Source organism: Phymastichus coffea, unplaced genomic scaffold (assembly GCF_024137745.1).
Source record: "Phymastichus coffea isolate CEN01 unplaced genomic scaffold, Cenicafe_Pcof_1.1 PCOF00003, whole genome shotgun sequence".
Lineage (NCBI taxonomy): Eukaryota > Metazoa > Arthropoda > Insecta > Hymenoptera > Eulophidae > Phymastichus > Phymastichus coffea.
The window spans coordinates 8,077,514-8,091,434 of NW_026706814.1; the positions used below are offsets into that span (position 1 = coordinate 8,077,514).

General features: G+C 33.6%; 1 protein-coding gene across 6 annotated transcripts in view; it reads left to right on the plus strand.

Moving 5' to 3' along the window:
* Positions 1-13,921, plus strand: part of LOC131664074 (potassium voltage-gated channel protein Shaker) — a 1,178,399-nt gene that overhangs the window by 150,662 nt on the left and 1,013,816 nt on the right. Inside the window, exon 3 of one of the 6 annotated variants that reach the window (XR_009301908.1) lies at positions 7,880-7,999. The exons of the other annotated variants lie outside the window; for them this stretch is intronic. The gene's annotated coding sequence lies outside the window, so the exon portion shown is untranslated. The remainder of the gene's footprint in view (positions 1-7,879; positions 8,000-13,921) is intronic. 6 annotated transcript variants of the gene reach the window in all.

Below are 13,921 nucleotides of genomic sequence, written 5' to 3' on the forward strand. Positions count from 1 at the left end.
CGACACCTGGTATTCGAATAAATTAAGTGGTATCTAGCAGTAGGAAAGAAACAAAATTAGAATTTTATAGCTAGATTAATGATTAAGTTCCCGATTTGAAAGGTAGAGTAAAATAAAAGGGACTTAGTTGCCCGTAAGACAGCATAGTGTCAACTAGTTTTGTGTCTGTGTCTCTGTAAGTAATTGTATAACATGTTCGTGAGTAGGGTCTTGTAAAAGTTGGAAGAAGTTTATGGAGAAAACCACGGATTTGTGATCACAGAAGAAGGAGTGATAAGTGATCCCTTAAACTTATTCAACAGTCCGGAACCATACGACAACGCGGTTTTACCGGAAATGTATCGACGAGGAATCATCTTGTGGTTAAACGGCGAAGCAATGAAAATGGGACGTCCATCCAGAGCGGGTAACCCAACAAATCAGGCCCAAGTCTTAGGGCAGATTTGCTATGACAGCTGAGAAGACTACCGAAAGGTATCGGAGGATTGCGCTCGTATGATGGGATACGACCTAATCCTACCGCTAGTAGATATCACGAATAGGCAACTTCAAATCATCATGAAAAGGTTGTAGTTAAGATACGAAAACGACCAGTTGCAGTATGTAGAGTATGTTCCTCGACCACCGGATGAATGTACGAGAGAAGATATGCAGGTATGGATAGATTATCTTGTAGCATATTTTCTTGGAGAATGGATCGAACGCGGAAGAACATACGCCGAATTTGTACATCTGCCTTATGGAGGTGTGGGTTTTGCGGACTTATTAACTTTTGATAACTGTGTACAGTGCTCTCGACCTCTACCTGTGTGGCGTTTTTGTAAGCTGTGTATTTTGAAATATTTAACCCATGGACCGAAGAATATCTTCCTCATCTGTTGGGAGTACTGGTCAACCGCCCATCAGAATGCCCTTAAACCCGGAGAAAAAACCTGGCACCATAGGAGAAGAAATATTTCTAAGAAGATTAAATGTAGTGTGGAGTGGTGGTTTCTTGCCTTTTGAAAATTAGAGACTTTATAGTGCTTCGAAGTTTCTCATTCAAACATATATATGTGTAAAATTACTGGGTGTTTAGTACGTAGTGCATATTGTAACTCATTATGTGCAAAGTATAAGTATATTATCTTGATGTACGCAATTTCAAATTGGCAGGTGCAACTTGCGAGCGCCCTGCCTCGCTGGTCTTCAGGGGCGGGCGTGTTACGTTGAGGACGAGTCAGACTATTTTATGGCGGTAAAATTTGAATTTTTTTATGGAAGGGGAGTTCCCGTAAATAAAAGCAGTAGTCATTTAATAGCTGACTTTAATCTCAGTTTCGCACTTACCCCTTCTGGGATTAACCCTTTATCGATTAGTTTTTATGTATTTTGTGCTATAAAAGAGAACGCAAAACAATTGTAACAGGGACGCTGTATTCTACTCTGTGACACTACGCACCTTCTGTAATTCGATCAATAAATATTATAAATCTATTTCTATAATAACTTATTTGAGAGTTATACCTAATCCACGTCCATCTCTGGGTTCTAAGGTACGAGTTTCTGGACAAGTTAAACTGCAGGTAAATTATTTAATTATTACTTATTCACTAGGTATTTTATATAGTTGCCGCCCTGCTTTCGTTTGAGTCTCGCATCTGTGGTAAAGCGCTTAGGCGTTGACCGAAAAGAGACAGTCGCATTTGAGTAATTCTTGTCAATTCGCGGCCATTATGTGAGAAGTAATAACATTATGCGCTTTGATGTATGTATATGATTCTCTTAATCAATTAAGTAAATAAATATCATGAATAAAGAAATATGACTAAAATTATGATATTTAATGATTTTGTATTATTCTATAAAAGGAGTCTAAGTGCCTCAGAATGGGTCATTAACCAACTTAATTTGAAGGAACTTAGAATTTTTTTACTTATGTTTTTTAATAACGTAATTAATAACGTCATTTTTTTCATCAGGGATGGATTTATGCAAATATTTTTAATGAAATTGAATTTAAAAGTAGGAAATATACTATGAATAGTAAATAAGCTATAAATAATACTATAAAATATGTATGATAATAGTCTGCCATAATCATAATTCTTTTATGTAGCCTCAGATAGCTATATGTGGCAGAAATATTCTTAACAATTTTGGGTAATGTGTAAAAATTTTGCAAGAAAATAGATGAATTTATATCATGTACTCATTATAAACTAACACCAGGACTCTCAATGAGTATTAGTAGCTTAGAGAGAAGAAAACAATAAAAAAGAAAATGGATAATGGATTATCTGTGACTTAGAAGGCAACAAGCAACCATGCAGTGACACATTAATTAATTTTATGATTTTTCGATTGATAAATCTAGTCTTGAATGGATAGCGACAGCTTATCATGGGGCCAAAGAGTGAGCTAAATGATCCATATCTGGATAAGGAACGCAATAAAATTCAAATGGAACATATTTCAATATCTTGCAACAATTACTAACAAGAACTATGCAAAATTGATATTGCAAGCATAATAGGTTTTAATAAATGGCTTCTTAAATACTACACTAATCCTAAACATATTGTCACTAGAAACTTCGACAAACAGTCTTGATCTTATACTCTAACACTTGGTAAAATTAATAAAATAAACAGTACTGCTCATTGATATGTTTAACTGTAAAATGTCATATGATTAATACTGATTAATATTAATTATAATACGTATTAAAATTATTTGATACTATTGTTGCGTCTTACGACGCATCCTTTTTGTAACAACTGCACACTCGTGAAATTCAAAGCTTCTAAAACTATTCGCACGTCAGCAGAAAGCTGACGAAACGCGAGGTAAATGACACTCCGAAATAAAGTTGTTACACCTTGCGACACATCCTCTTTTGTAACAAATGCATATTCAGGAAATTCAAAACTGCTAAAATATTCACACGTCAGCAGAAAGCTGACAAAACGCAAAACAAATAGCACTCCGAAATAAAGCCACCGAGCACAAGAATGTATATTCAGCAAAAAACAAAATGTCACAATTCAATACTGACCTGAAAATTAACATATAAAAAGCAATGAACATCATTACGAGTCAGTTGATCAGTAGTCAGTCAGTCAATAAGTACCTGTAAGACTCAACTCCGTACACACTGGTCCGACAATTGGTGATCATTTTACTTAATAAACTCACGACTGTTACAAAGTAATATCGTGCAAGTATTATTCAACAACCTATCCTATTCAATTCAACAAGCAGTTAGAGCCTGCTACACTCATACAATCCAACAAGCAGTTAGAGCCTGCTACACTCATACAATCCAACAAGCAGTTAGAGCCTGCTACATTTTATCCACAATTAAAAGCTACAATTATCAAGGTAGTACAATCATCAGACATACATTTCTACATATATTTATTATAAGTGAGACATATCCGACCACTAGTCAACATATTGGAACGTCTCATTCATTAGCTATTCGTAGTTGATGCACGAGACGTAACACTATACATGCTAAATTACAAATGAACATGTCAAAATCGTTATTAAAGCCACGAGTGTTAAATTGTTTTAGAGAATTTACTTTTTTTGCACTACTGGACTAAAACTGAATAATTTTTTTAAATGTTTACCCTTATATTGAACTGATCATCAGATCCCAAACTTGATTCACTGCTCGTCATTGGATTCATGGCAACATCAGGTGACAAATTAGGTTCCTGCAAAATAAATACTGTAATTAATTTACAAACTATAGTTTACACTACTGTTGATTAACTAACTGATTGATAATTACTACAGGATCCGGTATTGGATATTGAAAATGGACACGGTCATTATTGTCTGATAATTCTGATGTATTTAAATTATTGTCAGACTGATTTTCTACTGCATGAATAAGAGCAGATATTTGCTAAAATAAAAATAAAACTATTAAAAAATGTTTCTTGTAGTATACATATAGCTGTGCATGTGTAAAATCTTGACACTTACTGGATATTTATCCTGCCAGTTTTGGTTTTCAACACTGGAATCTGATTCCGATGTATCCATTTGTCTCCTTCTTCGTCGATTGTGTCTAGTTTGTCTAGGCGTTCTAATAGCATGATCAAACCGACCCAAATTATAAGCCATTATGTAGCAATCTGGAAATGAAACCATGAAATTTATATGAAAGTGAATAATTAATATAAATGGTAATTAGAACGATAAATTTTATTTTCACCATTTATACAATTGCATTAAAATAGAGTAATAAAAATTGTAAGAAATTTTAATTATCACATCATAATTATAACAATAACAAAATATATAATATAAGTATAAATGGGGTCTTTCATGGCATAATTCATTCGTAGGTATATACAAGTAGTTAAGATGATATTTTTACTTACTTTTAAATCTTGATATCTGTTTCACCTATCTACACAATAATTGATGATTAGATAATAATGGTAATTTCGAGGGTTCAATAATTACTTGAAAATCAAAATATTTTTCTATGCGGGGTTAGTACAAATACATTCACGTTCCTACTGAAAGCTGTCTTTACTCGTAAAAGCGGGGCACCCAGATTAGATTTTATTAACATTTGATAAACTCACTATTTCATTATATTGTTTCTCATTTGCACAATGAGTTTCGTTATTGTCACTTGTTCGTGTATAAAATAATTCGTTAAAATAAATAAATTTTTGGTGCTGAGCGGTAGCGTGCATTATTCACTGACTGTAAGGTTGATAGATAATCCTACAAAAGTGACTTCAGAAAGACGTATCTTTTCGGTGGTGTCAGAATCGTTTTGTAACGGCCCTAAGAGAATCATTCGGATTAGTGATATTTCAGAAGACAAAGGCTAGAGACGGCAAATCATGTCTTTCTGACTTTTTCTGGTAAGATATTTTCATAACTATGTAAAATAGATTTTCATTGTATAGAATATATTTTCTCTTGTTAAAAATCTATTAAATTGTATAATTTGACCTTCTTGGTTCGCATATATAACATTATTTTTTATTACATTATTTACAAATTTAATAATCAACCAGCATTAATTTACAATTCTATCATGTTAGTTTAATATTTACAAATGATAAATATTTTGGTGATTTTGTTTCGAAATATAATAAATACGAGTACACTGCCGCTCACATAAATTTGGCCACTCCATCAAAAATCTGTCAAGCTTTGAAGTTTTGTACCTCTATAAGGAACCAACCGATCTAAAAAATTCAAAGTACCTTTTGAAGCTTGTACCAAGCCCTTCAATATATAATGAAAATATTTCAAAAAATAATGTTTAATTAACTTTTTATAAACAAATGAAAAAAAAAATTTTCAATTTTTTTCGTCCATTTTCAAATTGGCATAACTTTGTTAAAAATAATTGGATTAAAAAAAACAAAATGGAGGTTAAAGCTATGGTAATACATAGTTGCAGATAAACATAAGTATTAACTAAAAAATAAATACAACTATTCAAATAAAATGAAATACGTCGAAGATTTATTAAAATAATAACAAACTTCAAGCCATCAATTTCATATTATAAATAGCTTCATACAACCAAAAAACATAAGTACGTTAGCATTAAATACATTAACAATAATAATAAACATACTACAAAAATTCACTTATTGACATAATAAATCATTTTTAAGTCATTAACTTTATTTTATAAATTATGATCAATTACAACAATCAAAACTATCAATTATTTGTCACACAAAAAATAACTTCTTTGGTCTTCTTTATTCAACTAAATAAACATATCACAAAGTAAACAAATTTAAACTTTTTTTTCGTCAAAGAATCCACCTTTGCTTTTGATTACCGCTTGGCACAACCGTGGCATTCTCTCTAACAATTTGTCTAGTGTTTCTGTTGCTATTTTCTCCCATTCATCTTGTAGAATTTCCCACAAATGAGCAGCTGAAGTTGGACATGATTTACGTACTTTTCGATCAAGTTCTTCCCATAACAATTCTATAGGATTCAGATCCGGTGACTGTGGTGGCCATTCCATAACTTGTAATGTATTTTTTTTCTCAAGATTTGCTAAGTAATTTTTACATATTTTCGCTGTATGCTTTGGATCATTATCTTGTTGAAAAATAAAGGATGGACCGATGAGTCGTGTACCAGACGGAACCACATTATATTGTAAAATTTTTTTGTACTTCTCCTTTATCAAAATTCCATCTACTTTTTTAAATCACCGACTTTTGAATTTCCGAAGCATCCCCATACCATTACTGGCCCACCGCCGTGCTTCACCGATGGAATTAGACAACTTTCCAAATATTTTTCGTTGTTTTGCCTTCGAATATACGCCCGACGTTTAGAATCAAAAACTTCGAATTTAGATTCGTCACTCCATAACACACGTATCCAGTCACTTAAATTCCAAAGCCGATATTTTTTAGCCCATTCCAATCTCTTCTTTTTGTTTACTTTTTTTAATAATGGTTTTTTCTTTGCAATTCGGCCGTGTAAATCTTTTTCAACAAGTCTTCTTTTAATAGTAGATACACTTATTGGTGTGTCAAGATGTTCATTAACTTGAGCCGTGATTTCTGGAGCTGTGAGACGTCAGTTTCGAATACTCAAAAGCGCTATGTAGTCATCTTCTTTTGCTGTAGTTTTTCTTTTCTTTTTCTTTGGTTTTGTAGCGATGTTTTGTTCAGTCAAAAAATTCTTTATGTTGTAATCTACAGTGCCTTTAGCGATTTGCAGTTCATTTGCTATTTTTCGTCTACTGTATCCAGTTTTATACAAAATAATTATTTGCAAATGAACTTGCTCTGTCAAGTGCTTGGCCATGGTTATCGATCGATCGAGATCCGTAGACAACTAAGTAAATCATCGATTAAACTTATAACTCTCTTTGAACCATGGTCACGAAAAATTTTTGTAAACACAAGACACTGTTTCGCATATACATAGCAGTGTATTGCGGCGCAGAAATCCCGCAAAACTTATAGTCTTTACTTTTATATCAAGGTATATATATGCGTGCATTCATTATATACGAACTACTATTATCATAGGTACGATACCATTATAAAGTAGATTGTATACCGATTGTAAAAAATATCCATTATTTATTTTAATCAATACTACGTATACAAGTCGTATAACTCATTATATAATATTTCACTAAAACTTTAATAAATAATTATAAATAAAAATCTCTTTTCCCTGGTAAAAAAAAAATTTTTTTTCTAATTTGAATATTTTACGTTGAATTCGTATTCATTGAGTAAAATCGCATAATTTTTTCTCTTATGATTTTTTTAGTTTGACTCATAGTTTTTGAGTTATGAACTGTTGAACAAAATGTGATTTTCTTTACATAAAATTAAAAAATTCCCTAAAAAATAAATGAACCGAAATTCTGCATAGCGCATTTTAAAGAGGAGTACCATAGCTTTAACCTCCATTTTGTTTTTTTTTAATCCGATTATTTTTAACTAAGTTATGCTAATTTGAAAATGGACGAAAAAAATTAAAAAATTTTTTTTTTCATTTGTTTATAAAAATTTAATTAAACATTATTTTTTTAAATATTTTCATCATATATTGAAGGGCTTGGTACAAGCTTCAAAACGTACTTTGAATTTTTTAGATCGGTTGATTCCTTATAGAGGTACAAAACTTCAAAGTTTGACAGATTTTGGATGGGGTAGCCAAATTTATGTGAGCAGCAATGTATATAAAATGTGATAATTATCAATCATTTATAAATTTACGTAGAATATCAAAATTATTATTTTTAGGTTAATTTTAACAATTACAAATTTGATAATTAATTTTTTAATTATGATGAGAAGATAAAAAGTTGTATGCGATACCTTGTTTAAGGTACAGTGATAAATTTTTTGTTTTTTTACAGACATAACATTAATAAATATAAACTTTGACTTGAGAGGGCTTGCCAATGTGATTGAAATCTATCCAGCTGCCAACTACTTTCAGGAGATTGCATTTTTGTTGGTAAAGGATTGTATTCCAGGTAATTGTTATAATTTTTGTTTTTGTCTATTGTCAGTGGAAAGTATTACTAAGAATCAATTAAACTTTGATGTAGTTATTAAAAGAAAGATACGTCTAACAGTTACTCATATAAAACTTTATAGAAAAATGTTTCTTATAGTAAATATCTGTGCTCTTATATGTAAAATCTGGATACTTAATAATATATCATTTTTTTAAATCACTTACATTTTATCAATATAACTTGAGCAGTTTTAATGTGAAATTTTAATACTTTTTTTTATATTAAACAACATTTGTATTTCAAGATAGAATAAACATTCGGGTTTAAAATTAATAGTCATTGGATTAATAGGTTTACTTTATTATCCTATTATACGTATGTTCCAGCACACCTGCGGGGGGTCCGTAACTCTTTGGTCCCCCCCTTTCATGTTAATAATAATTGTTATTGTTAACAATTATTATTAACAATATTCGTGGGGGGTCCCTGGTTTGACCCCTTGGTTCCCTGACCTAACCCTTCCGTGTTAATTATTATTAATGTTAATAATTGTTTATAATTTTTTGAGGAAGGTTTCTAGGACTCCTAGTCCCTAGGGACCCTATACCTAGTACTTTCTGTCTAATTTAATTTAAATGTATTTTTTAAAAAGTTATAAATGTATTATTGACAATTTACTTGCTACATTGAAAATGAAACGAATAGAAAATCGCGACGATTGAAAAAAATGAAGACAAACCGGAGAATCGAACCGGTGTCCTCTGGGTTGGCAGGCTAGCGCTCTACCACTAGATCCAATGCTACATACGAGTATACCTTAGAGGATGCCTATTGTGTATATTAGCTACACGCGCATACATTTGGTATAGGGCCCGAGCGTGCGGAGGAGGGGGAAGCGCATGCTGTCTATAGTTCTAACTTGAGGATGCGTGCGCTCTCTCTCTCTCTCTCTCTCTCTCTCTCTCTCTATGCCACCACGGTGCGCGGAGGGGAGCGTATGCTGTCTATAGTCAATGCGTGCTCTCTCCACGAAGGGAACTTCACTTAATACCATAGCTGTTTTCATGAGAATGCTAGAGACTATCAGTACAGTCGCTCGACTGACATCTCCTTGAGATGTTCCTCCTAAACATCTCTGCTAGGAGAGAACCTTATTCCCATCCGTTCGCCCTTTCTTGCAATCGTTATGATTATTTTATTATTTAAATAAGTTCACATTTTGCAAAAAATTCTTTAATCCAATTTTAGAGCCAACCCGTTGTAAAAAAATAATCAAACAATCATCTCAGGTGGTTACACACGTGTGTTTCGTTGGTAAATATCCAACCTCATCAGATCTTTATTAAAAAACAAAAAGAGAATAGTTACAGATATAAACACAAACAAATAAAAATCACGCTAACAAAACATTTACCTCAATTCGCAAGTCACAATCAAATCAAATATCACAATAAAGTCAAAAATAAATTGTTAAACTCATCTTATAACTTAACATTTGTTCAAATACTCAAAATTCAAATCAGACAACGACTATGAAATAATGCAAATCAAACAGTGTCTGCTACCTTTTATACTAAAACAAATCAATGTTAAGTTGAACAACAAACAAACGAATGTTAAGTTATAAGATGAGTTTAACAATTTATTTTTGACTTTATTGTGATATTTGATTTGATTGTGACTTGCGAATTGAGGTAAATGTTTTGTTAGCGTGATTTTTATTTGTTTGTGTTTATATCTGTAACTATTCTCTTTTTGTTTTTTAATAAATATCTGATGAGGTTGGATATTTACCAACGAAACACACGTGTGTAACCACCTGAGATGATTGTTTGATTATTTTTTTACAACGGGTTGGCTCTAAAATTGGATTAAAGAATTTTTTGCTGAACAAAATGGAGAGTGCTAATAATAACATAACTAATAATAACATAAGTTCACATTTTATTATTTATTTAATATTTATTATTTTTAATTATACATTGAGTAGAGTACACTTTGTCTATAATCTTGATGTTCAGTGTCCGACATAGCTATTTTTAATTATTCAGTTGAATTTTTATATGAATTATAGTCGTCTGTAAATCTTTCGACTGTATCGATCCCTTTCGATTTTGCTGGTTTTTGACTTTCCATCATCCAATCGTGTATCTTTTGTGTATTTACCGCAGCACATACTATATTCTCGCGATTTTGACTATGATATATGCATGATGATTTAAATTTAAGACTTAAATCTTTCAATTTCAGTTTCGATATCTAAAATGTTTCTGTAATTAAAAAAAAAAAAAAAAAACTAATTAAATTCAAATTTAGAATTTTGTACTATTGTATATTATTTGAACCTACTTTTCAGGAATAATTTTTTTGAGCCATTGCTTCTTTTGTAATCCTTTCACATAAATATTTCTACATTTATGTAAATGACTGCGAATAGTACAATTTAAAAAATTATATGGTAAAATTCCATTTCTCCATAACATACCTATAAAATTGATTATATTAAATATTTCAAATAAAATCAATGTTAATTAACAATAATAAAAAAATAAATACCATGATGATTGTAACGAGTGTTACTCGTTAAAGGTGAAACCTAAGCGCCTCTATCGCGTGGGGCGACGTAAAAGCCGTGAAAATAAACCAGAGAAGGAGAAGCACCCGCGAGACGAACGAGCGAAAAAGTGGGACAGAGGAGAGAGATTAGGGCGCCGACCAACGCGTGTTAGGCGCACATAGCACGGGACAGTAGGAATAAGGGGAAGGGGAAAGAGAGCGATTAGGCCGCCGGCCGGCGTGCGCGACAAAGGAGTGAGGAATGCGTACGATTAGTCAAGTCCGGACCTGCGGGCAAGAAAAACCAGAGTGACGAGTGAGTGCACTGGAAATTGAAGCAACGTCTCGACCGATATTGCGCGAAGGCTCGGTGGTTCTAAGGTCTCTGAGAATCACGCCCCAGGGAAAGGTCATTCGCTGCCCATTACTGTCAGTTGCCCAGAGCAATCTGAGGCAACAGTCGAGGATCGCGGGCAACTGTGAACCCGGGCAGGGAAAACCTTGACTGGGAGGCGTGCCGCGAGGAAGGGCCGGAAGCCGACGCAACTCGCGAATACCGTCGAGGATACCCTTGGCAGCAGCAACTCGACCCCGCAGCGTAAGTTCCCGACATTAATTGTAAGTGCGCGCGGACAGAAAGCGAAATTAGATAGTGCGCGTCTTTCTCTCTATCGTCGCGAGCGCGATATACCCTGCGAAATCTCTCGGCCACGGCGTTACCTTTGTATGACCTAACGCGGCAAAGGAGGATAAATTTGTAAATCTTGCGACAACTGGCTGAGACTTTCCTTTCAAACTCCCTTTGGTTTTCCTCTCCTATCGCCCATAACAAAACCTGCCCGACCTTGAGTCACTGGGCAAGCCGGAATCGCCGCACGTGTCCTCCACGTGTGGGCCTTCTCGGGCTCTAGGGCGAGAGGTCAGAAGATCGAGCTGATCTGAACGAGCTGATCGAGGTGGCGGTCAGCCTCGCAACGCAAGGAACTTCCTTTCACTAATGGGTGAGATTTCTATTCGCGCCCCGAAAGAAATACCCCGTTACATGATGTAATTCCAACCACTTATTAACACTTTGATATTCAATAGGCAGTTTGAGTCCATGATATGGAGGTTTAAAAAGTAGTACTATAGGTGAAGTATTAGAACATACTGGTAAGTAGGCAAACTCCTTACAAATAAAAATATTATTAGGACTTTGAAAGCCTTGAATATCTAAAATATAGTCCATCTTAGAGTATAAATCCAATTATTCTCTATGATATGTGAGCTGAATCGTATCTCAAAGCAATAATGCCTATATTTTTAATAAATTGAATACTAAATTAATAAGTTAGAGGGTGCTATAGTCAGTTCACCCCCACTCTTTCGTTTCATCTATCCCTTCCATATATTACTTAGAGCATCCTACGTTTGCTAGCAGCACCCTCACTTAACCTTTAAAAACCGCTTCGACCTAGCAAAAGAGCGCAGTTTCTCGAGACAGCCTACGAGCTAAGCTTGCCTTACCTTACTCCATTTGCAAGTAGTTCCTCATTAGTTAGTTGAATCCTTATTGATATGCTAAACAAATTAATACTAATTACCAACTGAGAACAAGTTCATTTTAAAGCTGTTCACTACCTTTTCCATCCTTTCATCATAATAATCCTTTATACAATTATAGACAAGTGACTCCACAATACAATAAAAACTAGATAACTAACAACATGACATGACTTCTAACGCCTATTTTAAAGAAACAATTAAAAATTTGTGGAAAACTTATCATCATTCGGATGATTTAGATATAGACGATTGTGTCAGATGGAGAAATCTAACAATTAATGCTATACGAGGGTGGTCCGATAAGTACTTAGCTTCACCGCTCGATGGCGCCACTCTCGCAAAAGAAATATTCTATCACGTAGTACAACCTTCTCGATGGTTACTGTCAAGATTTTAGCCGGATCGGGGGGATTCACAAGGTGTGATCTACATCGACTACCTGGAGAGGGGCAAAACGGTCACAGGGCTGTACTATGCCGAATTATTGGGCCGATTCGACATCGAATTGCAGAAAAACGGCCCCATTTGGCGAAGAAAAAAGTGATCTTCCACCATGACAACGCACTGGCTCACATCTCCGCCGTCGCCATGGCCAAATTGGTCGAATTAGGCTACGAACTACTGCCCCATCCACCGTATTCTCCAATTCTACAAATTTAGCCCCGTGCGACTTCTTTTTGTTTCCAAACTTGAAAAAGTCACTCTCTGGGCAGAAATTTAAGTCGAATAAGGAGGAAATCGCTGCTACGGAAGCCTACTTTTCAGACCTCGAGGAAACGTATTAAGATCCAAATAAAAATCTCAATGTTAAGATATAGTTTCCAAGAACATGAAGCCTATAGTATTGGATTATATGTAAGATGTCGTTATGATGATAGTAAGTCGATATATAAGTCATATAGAAAAAAATTAAATGAAAACGAATCACCAGAATTATGGTTTATACAGCAATTGAAGTCCCTAGTGATTGAGTTAGAACAGATATATAATAATGCAGTAAAAATGGATTTATCATTTATTAATGAACAGGCATTCAAAACAGCAAGAAGATGTCATATTTGCAACTGATATTTCCAAGATAACCAAAATCGAGTTCGAGATCATTGTCATTTAACTAGAAAATTTAGAGGTGCAGCTCACAATCATTGCAATTTGAATTATAAAAATGCTGCTTTCATACCAGTCGTATTTCATAACTTTACAGGCTATGACTCACATTTTATTATAACAAAAATTGTTACTAACTCAAAATTTGAAGGGAAGATCTCTTTTCTCGCTGAAAACAAGGAGCGATATATATACTTCACAAAAGAAGTTGCAAACAGTTGAATTAGCTTTCGTTTCATTGATTCCTTCCGATTTATGTCTGCATCTCTAGATCAATTAGCATATTATTTACCTCAGCTAGATATTGTACAGAGAGAATTTCATAATAAGATAATTACACTTTAGAACAGATTAATTTACTCAATTTTCCCATATGAATTTATCCAAAATTTAAATAGACTAACTAAGACAGAGTTACCATCTATTGAAAAATTTCATAGTCGATTGACAGATAGTGATATTCCTACTGAAGAATATAAGCATGCTCAAAACTTATGAAATATTTTCGGTAGTATTTGGAAGAAAATAGTTTTAGGAATGTATTCTGATCTCTATCTGATAACTGATGTACTTTTACTAGCTGATATTTTTGAAAATTTTCGATCAACCTGTAAGAATGCATATGATCTCGATCCTGCTCATTATTACACTACCCCTGGATTAACATGGGACGCGATGTTAAAATATACAAATATGAAGCTTGAACTATTAACAGATATAGATATGGTT